Raw genomic sequence first — 11825 nt, 5'->3', positions numbered from 1 at the left:
TTAAACCAGACTTCTGCGACTTGCTAGCAGGCTCGATCTTTCTTTTCTTTCCGTCTTGTTTAGGCTTCATAATTCTTTGAGTAATGTTTGTTCAGAGGCTTTTACAACGACTGCTTGTAAGATCGAGTCCCAAAAACCAAGATGTTGTAATTGTTTTAACGTTGCTGTTATACGTTTTGTTCTTGCTGGTTTTCTTCTCTTCCCTTGAAAACCCTAGTTTTAAACACCTGTTGTAGCTGCAAACGCACAAGAATGTATGTCTCTGTTCCTTGGTTTATATTGACAAATTCACAAATCAAATACAATATCTAATATAATAAGTACATATATACTAATATAACTTATATATAATATATTTATAACTTATAACTTATTAATATTTTTTATACTTATAAATCATATTTAAGATTATAAAAGAATAATAATAATAATAATAATATATTATTTACAATACCCCACATATAATTCATAAATATAAAAATAGATTATACATACTAATTGTAAGTTTTTCTTTAACATAATATTAATAATAATAATACATAATACATAGTATATTTTTTTACATATATATAAATATATATATATATATAAAAATAAAGTTACCAGAAACAGAGACCACGTTTGTTTTTTATTGATCACTGCATGACCACGTAAAAGAACTGCTTGATAATGCTAAACCCTTTCAAATCAAGTTGTTGTGCGCAGCATGAGCATGTCAGAGTGTGCATGAGCCTGCTAAACAGGTGAAAATCAAGCGCAGCATACTTAAGGTGATGCATGACCATGCTGCAGATGGTGCATGACCATATCTCAAGCATAAAAACAACTCGAAGCAACAGGTAGAATACGCATGATGATGTAAAAACTTGCATGGCCATGTAGAATGATAAAAAATCAGTCGATGTATCATGTTGTGTTGCATGCTCATGTTGAAAAGTGCATAACCCTGCTAATTGCTGCAAAATTAGTCGAGCCATCAAGTTCTGGATGCATGATCATACTGGCAGAGTTGCATAACCATGTAAACATGTAACAATTCCATCGCAATGCTTGTTCTGTGCTGCATGATCAGGTAAAATATCTGCATGAACATGCTCTTTATTGTAAAATTAATCGCATGCTCTGTACTTGCACATCCATGCCAAGAAAATTCAATGTAGAAAGTCCAGTCCTAGCATCCCCATAAGAACTCCATCCAGACTCTATATGCAATTTTTATAACTGTGTTTTTAAAAAACGTAAATTCACTTTATTGGCAACCTGCACCAATAAGCAAACAAGTTTGCAAGCACGTTATTGCATAATTATGGGGATAAAAATTCAATCAATCACAATTAAATAATATACATAAGGGCACATATATATATACACAACAAGCATGGGTTGCCTCCCAATAAGTGCTTTTTAACGTCGTTAGCTCGATGCCTGATCATATTTAAGTTCTACTATCAGTGAGAAGAAAATGTTCCCCTCTTTGCACATCATCACCAACGAGATACGGTTTTAATCTCTGACCATTCACCTTGAAAATATCGGACCCTTCTCTAGTAATATCAATAACACCATGAGGATAAACCTTCACAATCTCAAAAGGTCCAGACCATCGTGATTTGAGTTTTCCCGGAAAAAGCTTGAGTCTTGAGTTAAATAACAAAACCTTCTGGCCAACGTCAAATTCTTTCCTTTGAATATGTTTGTCATGCCATTGCTTGGTCTTCTCTTTGTACAATTTAGCATTATCATATGCTTTGAGCCTAAATTCGTCAAGCTCACTAAGTTGCATAAAACGCTTCATGCCCACAGACTTCACATCAATGTTCAAACTTTTTATAGCCCAATACGCCTTATGTTCTAGCTCAACAGGAAAATGACATGATTTTCTGAATACCAGCATATACGGAGACATTCCAATAGGAGTTTTGAAAGCATTCCTATAAGCCCATAAAGCATCATCAAGTTTTCTTGCCCAATCTTTTCTGGAGCTAGACACAGTCTTCTCAAGAATTTGTTTCAGTTTTCGATTTGAAATCTCCACTTACCCACTAGTTTGAGGGTGATAAGGTGTAGCAACCTTTTGAGTCACTCCATACTTCCGCAAAAGATCTTCAATTAATTTATTACAAAAGTGAGATCCTCCATCATTGATAATGGCCCTGGGCACTCCAAAACGTGTGAAGACATGTTTCTGCAAGAACTTTTTCACCACTCTAGTGTCATTAGTAGGACTAGCAATCGCCTCCACCCACTTAGAGACGTAGTCAACACCAACCAAAATATATTTATTCTTGAAAGACTCCGAGAATGGCCCTATGAAGTCTGTCCCCCAAACATCAAAGAGCTCAACCTCAAGAATAGGTTGTAATGGCATCTCATTCAATCTTGAAATATTTCCCGTCCTTTGACATCTATCACAAGTTGCAACAAAGCTCCTAGCATCTTGATACATTGAAGGCCAATAAAATCTAGATTGCCAAATTTTTGCCACTATTTTTGTGCTACTATTGTGACCACCACACTCTAATGCATGATAGTGATTCAAGACATTGGGAATCTCCTCATGTGGCACACATCTCCTCATGATACCATCGGCACACGCTTTATAAAGAAGTGGTTCTTCCCAGAAGTAGTGTTTTACATCGAACAAAAATTTCTTCTTTTGCTGATAAGTGAACTCACATGGCACAATACCTCCTACAATATAATTCATAAAGTCCGCGTACCAAGGTGTAGACATAGATACAACTAGAAGTGTTTCTTCCGGAAATGAGTCATTGATAGGCCTATCAACTCTTACCACTCCATCCCCTTGATCCAGTCTTGATAAATGATCAACTACTAAATTTTCAGAACCTTTCTTGTCACGAATTTCAAGGTCAAACTCCCGAAGTAGCAGTATCCAACGGATAAGACGAGGCTTGGCATCCTTTTTCGACATTAAGTAATGAATCGCAGCATGATCCATATAAACAATCACTCTAGACCCCACATGATATGATCTGAATTTGTCAAAGGAAAATACCACAACAAGTAGCTCTTTTTCCGTGGTGGCATAATTCATTAGAGCATCATCAAGTGTCTTGCTTGCATAATAAATCACGTGCATGCGCTTTTCCTTCTTCTGTCCCAAAACAGCACCCACAGCATAGTCACTAGCATCACACATAAGCTCAAACGACAAGCTCCAATCAGGGGCTGACATGATAGGTGCAGAAGTAAGTTCCTTCTTCAACCTGTTTAAAGCAACAAGACAACTCTCATCAAAATCAAATCCACTATCTTTTTTAAGTAAATTACAAAGAGGCCGAGAAATTTTAGAAAAATCCTTAATAAAATGACGGTAAAAACTGGTGTGTCCAAGGAAACTTCTAATTCCCTTCACAGATGAAGGTGGTGGCAATTTCTCAATCACTTCAATTTTCGCCCTGTCAACCTCAATGCCTTTACTAGAAATCTTATTCCCAAGCACAATACCATCCTTTACCATAAAATGGCACTTCTGCCAATTAAGAACAAGATTAGTTTCTTCGCATCTCTACAACACTTGAGATAAATTCGTTAAACAAGTATCAAAGGAAGAACCATATACAGTGAAGTCATCCATGAAGACTTCCATGGTTTTTCCTACATAATCTGAGAAGATAGCAGTCATAAGTCGCTAAAAAGTAGATGGGCCATTACACAAATCAAAGGGTAGCCTACGATATACAAAAGTACCATATGGACAAGTAAAGGTTGTCTTTTCTTGATCCTCGGGAGCAATGGGAATTTGAAAATATCCCGAGTATCCATCTAGAAAATTATAATACTCATTACCCGCAAGTCTTTCAAGCATTTGATCAATAAATAGGAGGGGAAAGTTATCTTTGTGAGTAGCGTTATTTAACTTCCTATAATCAATACAAACTCTCCAACATGTTACTGTCCTAGTGGGGATTAACTCATTTTTTCATTATACACGACAGTCATCCCACCCTTCTTAGGCACAACATGTATTGGACAAACCCATTTATTGTGAGGAACATAATATATAATGTCAGCATATAACAACTTAGTTATCTCTTTCTTAACCACATCTTGCAAATTAGGATTCAATCTTCTTTGTCCCTCAATCACAGGTTTATGATTATCTTCTTAAGAAATCCTATGCATGCAAAGAGCGGGGCTAATTCCCTTAAGATCTTTAATTTTCCAACCAATTGATGATTTAAATGTTCGAAGCACATGTAACAACTTATCAAGTTCATCATCGTTAAGCAAATAAGACACTATCACAGGATATGTATCATTATCACCAAGAAAAGCGTACCTTAGATTAGAAGGGAGAGGTTTAAGTTCTACCTGTTGTGCCTCTGAAATTAAAAGTGCCATTTTTTGGCATACCTGTATCCTGCACAGCAATTGTAAGCGAATCTCCATCTTCTTTGTCATCTAAAGATTGTTCCTCTTCCGACAAGTCTGCATCTTCATGCTTTAAGATCTCATCCACTACATCAATAGTGAAATATGTAGCATCAAATGAAGGCATCTTCATAGCTTTGTTGAGATCAAACTCAACCTTGTCTTCACCAACATCCAACGTCAATTTCCCAGCTTTTACATCAATTGTAGTTCCGGAAGTAGCCAAGAATGGCCTTCCCAAGATAATGGGCACCTCAACATCTTCATCCATCTCTAATACCAAAAAATCACAAGGGATAAAAAATTTATCCACTTTAACCAGTACATCTTCAATGATACCCAAAGGATACTTGACAGTACGATCGGCCAGCTGAAGTGAGATTCTTGTCTTTTTGAGCTCTCCAAGACTATGTCTTCTACAAATGTAGTGTGGCATCAAACTCACACTAGCCCCTAAATCACATAAAGCTTTAATGTTCTCCATTTTTCTAATAGTGCACGACAAAGAGAAGCTTCCAGGATCCTTTAACTTCTGCGGAATAGATTTCTGTATGACTGCACTACACTCCGCATTTAGAGTAATAGTTTCCACATCCTCGAGTTTTCACTTTCTAGACAACATCTCCTTTAGAAATTTGGCATAGAGTGGCATTTGGGCCAAAACATCAGCAAAAGAGATATTTATATGCAATTGCCGAAAGATTTGTAAGAATTTCTCATACTGTTTCTCCAACTGCCTGTTATGCAATCTTTGTGGAAAAGGAATTGGAGGCACATATGGTTTTCCTGGAGCTTTCGGTGCAACTTCTTCTTTTTGCTCATCATCCAGCTTTTCTGAATTTTCGACTTCAGCCTCAATAATTTTCTCTTCTTTTGACATGACTTTCTCCTTGGGTTTGATAGCCTCAATTTCTGGTAATTCTCTTCCATTCCTTAAAGTGATAGCCTTGTAGTGCTCCTTACCATTTGGATCTGGTTGAGAAGGAAGTGATCCTTGCTCACGAACACCAACTTTATTAGCAATTTGGCCTATTTGAGTCTCCCACATCTTTTGAGACGATGCCATCTGATCAAGCCTTGACTCAACCTTTTCAAATTTGGTCTCTATATTGGCAAAGGCCCCAGTAGTTCCTTGTATCATTTTATTGAGTGCAACTTCCCAGTTGGCCGGTTCTTTTTTTTCCTTTGGCTGAGGTTGATATTGTTGTCCCTGATATTTCTGACGTGGCTGAAAACCTGGAGGTTGATTTTTCCTAGGAACTGCATATGATGGATTAGCAACATGATTGCTACTATAAGAAAGATTGTTATTTGGCCTCTGATTTTGATTGTAGTAGGAATTATTCTGAACAGGCCAAGATTGTCTTCCCTGAATGAAAGCTGCTTCTTCTGGAAATTGTGGCGCATAAGAATACTCACCAGCACTATAATCAGTGTATCCTTTCATTGCAGAAGAGATGGCATTAACATTTTCCCTTTGTCCACGTACCTCTTGAGTCAGAGCATCCAATTTAAGAGTGAGTAAATTCATCATCTCAGTATCTTGTGCTGATTTTACTGAGTTTGCACCATTAGGTGCCCAATCATAGTTATTCGATGTTAGTTGCTCGAGAAGTGCTTTTGCCTTGGTTACTGGTGATTTCTTAAAGTCTCATCCAGCCGCCACATCCAAACTCAAACAAACTTCTGTACTCAAGGACCCATAAAAAATACTCAAAAGCATCCACTCTGAATATCCATGATGTGGCCATTTTCTCAACAAAGACTTGTATCTCTCCCATGCCTGATATAAGCCTTTACCTGGTTTCGTCTTGAAACTCATAATGATTGCCCTCATTTGTTGAGTCTTGTATGAAGGATAATATTTTGACAAAAACTCAGTCGAGAGACTTTCCCAAGTCGCAACTATAGTATCTGGAAGTTGTTGAAACCATTCCAAAGCTCTTCCCTTTACAGAGTAAGGGAACATGTGAAGACGAATTTGATCTGCAGTCACTCCAGTGATTTTGAATGAACCACACATCTGCACAAAGCGTTCTAGATGACGGTGTGGATCCTCTCGCTCAATATCTCCTTCAAAAGTAGAGTTGCTCACCATTTGTATCAAGCTCAGATTAATAGTAAACTGAGCTGCATTAATCGTCAGAGTCTTATAAATGCAATTTGCGAGATTAGAATTCTCATGATCCCAAATAGAAGTTTCATCAGGATTGTCATTATTAGCAACTTGACAGTCACCCATCTTCTCTCTTTCTTTTCTTTGCTTAACCTCTTTCCTTAAAGCTCGAAAAGTGCGTTCGATTTCTGGGTCAAACTCCAAATTTCCCGCACTTATAGAACGTCGCATATAAGAGTTATAGCACCTGAAAAAAAATAAGATAGATCTTGGAAATAAATATGATAAAATCTAAACAATTAGAAATATCAACCTAAATTTAATATTGCTGCCTTCCCCGACAGCGGCACCAATTTGTTGAAGTAGTTTTCAGTGTTTCGTTCACAAGGAAGGACTAAATTTAATACTAGTTCAGGTTGTAATTCTTTTACTGTTTAGAAGTGAGAAGAATAATTGGGTTTGTGTTTTAAACTAATTTAAACTAATAATCAAATAGAATTAACGATTTAACGATGATAGAGAGAAATCCAGGAATAAGGATTCTTCATTGATAATAACGAATGTAGATCAACTGTGATATTAAAGTCTTATGCTCTTGCTAAAAACATTCCTCTAATAATTATATTGTTGTCTCCCAAGACACAATATAATGCCTACAACTACATATTGAAGTCACTCCCATGATCAATCAACATATAATTATAAACTGTTCAAGCCCATGGAATTTCAGTTTCATAACTTGCATATTAATCTCCCAATCAAATAATAGAATTATGTCTGTCATATCATAAACTAAAATTGCAATTCATCTCCTGATTCATTACAATTCCTAAAGATACAAATAAAGGGTTCGCGACTCCCTCAATTGTGTTAAGCACTCAACAGCAGATTAGCAAGGCAGAAAATACACAGTACAATCACACAATCATAGTCAACCAATGAATACTACCTAATTCCCAGATTATAGAATTAGTTACTCAAAATATATGAAGAAAACAAATATATATATAACCGAAACCATGATTACAAGAGTATAAAGTTAAGAAAGATACAACTTTACGAAATCTCTCAAACTTGGAGTGAATCCCTTCAATCCTTGCTCAAGTTCTCTCTCAGCTTCTCTCTCAATCCAATACACGCTACTCTCTCCTCTCTCCCTCAATAATCCTCTAAAACCTAATATATAAGTATTTTTAATTGTTTCCTAAAAAAAATATAAGTTGGATATTTATGAAATTCGTAGGCTGATTTGAAGGCCTCTTTCCGATCTGATCCAGTCCAAAATAAAATATTAGACCACCTCCAAACTGAAGATAATTCTTTTAGCTTCACGTGGACTGGTAGATGACCCAAATCTGACGTTCAGAACTCAAGTTAAGGCCCAAACACCGATTGTTGCGCAAGCCCTCCAACAATTTCGAATTTCCATATGATTTTAGCCCAAATAAGCCAAATCTCTTCCAACTTTGAGAATTATTATTTCCTGCCATTAAACACTAAAATAATATTACCCAAACAAATACAAAATCATATAAATATGCGGATAAAATCCTTTAGAATATATATAAATATATATTCTATAAAGTGTACCTGCTACCACATCAGGGTCTTGAGTAGTTGACCTTTTGATGCACTACCTCCCATACTATCTTGGGAAACACTTCTATAGTTCTTGGCAAAATGTCCTACCTTGCCACAATTATAACAGGTGACTTATGGATTTTCCACTTTACATTCTGACGCATAGTGTCCTTTCCGTCCATATTTGAAATATTCAATATTTGTTTTGCACACTCAACCATGCCTTTTACCATATTGCTTACACTCTAATATAGGCGACCTGGCCGACTTGACTTGGTTAGAACTGACTGAGGTGTTACTAGGCCGTCTCTGAGAAAAACTTTGTCTTCCAAGTCCCCTATCCTTAATCCTTCCAAACATTTTCTGAAACTTCTGACTAGATCCTTTTTGACCTGGTGTTCCTTCCACATCGTCTATTTTCCGCTTCTTATCTTCTTTTTCTCTAGCGGCTAACTTTTGATCACTCTCTATTATAATGGCTTCCTGAACTACCGAGGTGTAGGTCTTCAGTTGTAGAATTACAACTCCACTCCGAATTTCTGGTCTCAATCCTTGTTGAAACCTCTTTGATTTCTGAGCTTCATAGTGTACATAGTATGAAGCAAATCTAGCTAACTCCATAAACTTAGCCTCATACTCCGCTACACTTCTATCGCCTTGCTTTAATTCTAAGAAATCAACCTCTATTTGCTTTCGCATACAGTCAGGAAAATATATTTTTAAAATTAACTCGGTAAACCTAGCCCATGGAACAGGACCTGTTGGATATATTTGAGATGTCATGTCTAATATGTTTCATGTTTAGTTTTCAGATCTTAACTAACAGGAAATATCAGTTCTTACTGAAATCAGGACTTACTGAAAGTCAGGACTTAAGGATATCAGGACTTAGATTATCAGAAGATGGATATCAGAACTTAAGTACTGGAGGACTAACAGTTAAGGAAGGAAGCTGATTTACAGGAAAGAAGATCGAGACTAATACAAGAAGAAGATATGCATGGAAACAGTTAGAGGACTAGAAGAATTATATAAGATATCTGGTTGATATATTTTAGGAGACAGAATTATATTCCATATCAACTAGAAGTTATCTTGTAACTGTGTGTCTATAAACACAGACATAGGTTTACTCTATAGGAGTTATGATCATCGAGAAGATCATACAATTGTAACCTAGCAGCTCTCGTGATATTTGTTCATCACTGAGAGAGAACAGTTCCATTGTAACAGAGTTTATTATATCAAATACATCTGTTTTCTGTTACTTGTGCTTTAAATTGATTTGATTGTATTCTACACTGTATTCGACCCCCTTCTACAGTGTTGTGTGACCTAACAAGTGGTATCAGAGCCTCTTTGTTAACACACATACAGTAAAGATCCAAAACAATCATGTAAGGGAACATGTGGATGAAGGTATCAAAGTGCTATTGCTATGACAGGTAATCCAGTTCAACACTCAATGACAAAGCACATCAGCATTAGGTACCATTTCATAAGGGAACATGTGAATGAAGGTATAGTGGAATTACATTTTGTTCCAACAGATCAACAGCTAACAGATATCTTCAAAAAACCACTATGTGAAGCTACCTTTATAAGATTTGTAAACGAACTTGGAATGGTTTCAGGTTCTTTCTTTAAATGTGCTTAGTTTTTTGTTCTCATGCATCAGGCTTTATGATCAGTGTTTACAGATTGTATTATCTATATGTAATCTATGCTTAATTTGAAAATTCATTAAATGCTGATTGTTATCTGATGTGGATTTATATACTCTGATAAGTGTTTTGAAAGTTCTGTGGCTATTCAATCCAATGAGGATAACTGTGCTAGATACTGACCTAGTAGTCTTTAACATACGAGAAATCCCATGTTTGAATTAGTTGTTTATGTGGAAACTCATTAACACAAGCAGATTCTGATTTTGAGCTTAGTCAAGTTTACTCTGTATATCTTATTACTAAGTCACAAACTAGATTCTTGTTTCTTATCTGTCAAATTCTGATGTCAATAAATCTTAAGAATCGACTAAATGCTGATAAGCCTCACTTATCAAAAGAAAAGAAAAGAATAAAAGTCAGGTACTCCTTTGAGATCTAGAGTAAAAATATGAAAGGGAAGACCCAAGTGTATTGCTGGTATTAAGTAATATGCATTAGAAAAGTAAAAAAAATTCTTGGTGACTTTTCACACTCTATGATTACTGGAAAAATACTCTAATAACAGCATAAATTCTGATAAGCAGTCGTGACTCACTTACACTGAGAAGCCACTGTAAAAAGGAATTTCAAAAGATGCATAAAATGAGAACAAATAGTTGAGGTGGACTCCTGCATAAATTTGTTCTATAGTAGACATCATGACTGATGACAGATTTTAAGCATTTTTCTTAGTTATGCCTTATTTCTAAGATGTATTGAAGTTGATCAGACTTTAATCTTTATCTGATATTTTGCTGAATGCACACGCTTTCACTTCATATGAATGATGAAAATTACTGTGGTGATTAAGTTGTTTTTGACAAACAGTTAAGTGTCATTTGCATAAATTCTGAGGACAAGTTCTGATGAAAGTTCTGATGATTAAACTCTGAAGAAAACAAGTCAGTATTTGTATGAAGAATCACAAAAAAAGATATTAACTTTTTGAGTACAGAAGCCATGTTCTGATGACTGTTAAAATCTGATATAATTTAAGTTCTGATATTAAAACAGTCATATTTATATCAGAATAATTTGGGTGAGATAAAAACAGTCATAATCATTATGGGTTAGTGGTTAATGTGTATGTCCTGAAAACCACATGTGCACGGTAATTATTTCTTATTTTACGTGCCCATTAACTCCTGCTCTAACCGTTTATTGACTGTTCACAGGGTGCCAGGTGTAAAGTCTATCCCATTTTTTTAAAAATATAACTATTGAGTGGAGAAAGTATATATATGGGAGTTAAAAGATTTTCTAATCTTTTAATTACTTTTCTATTCTTAATCTCTTTTACTTTCTCTCTCACTCTAATATTCTCTGAAGTGTTTTCTTTCAGGACTTTTAACAAACACTTTGCAAACACTCTCTTTTTCACTTATTTTCTTACAGAGATGGCACCAAAAGACATAATTTTCAATGGGGCTAAGTTTGTTCCTAACAACTACTCTGCCGTTCTTAGCAAGGCTGAAGCTCCATCGGAACTTCACTTCATTCAGGATTTTCTCGCTAATGCTGATATTGGGTATGCTCTGACCCAACCTGATGCAGTTTCTGGAACTCAAGTGCTGGAGTTCTAGAGAAGTGGAGTATATGATGATGGTGGTGCTCAAGGGTCCCCAAGTATTATCTTTTCATCAAGGGAGGATGAGCATGTCGTGACATTGGCCACGGTTCGACAAGCACTGCAGCTACCTGAGAACTGCGTTTACTCTACTATTGAGGAGCTAGTTCTTCAAAATATGATGACCAGTGTGGGGTATGAAAAGACATTGGCAAAGCTGGATCAATTGAAGAGACCTTACATAAGGAGGGAATGGAGTTTCTTCTTTGACTGCATTACCAAGGCTTTTGCAAACAAATGTTCTAACTTCGATGCAATCCCCATATTCAGTCAATAAATCGGGTATGCTCTCATTAATCAAACTGATTTTGATTATGCAAGTGTTGTCTTAGGTTTCATTGGGGATAGGATGACAGAAGACATAAATACTGTTTATTTTGCTAGATTCTGTCAGCTT

This window comes from Apium graveolens, chromosome 8 (assembly GCF_009905375.1).
Source record: "Apium graveolens cultivar Ventura chromosome 8, ASM990537v1, whole genome shotgun sequence".
Lineage (NCBI taxonomy): Eukaryota > Viridiplantae > Streptophyta > Magnoliopsida > Apiales > Apiaceae > Apium > Apium graveolens.
The sequence above is the reverse complement of the archived record's forward strand: the minus strand, read 5'-3'. Positions refer to the sequence as shown.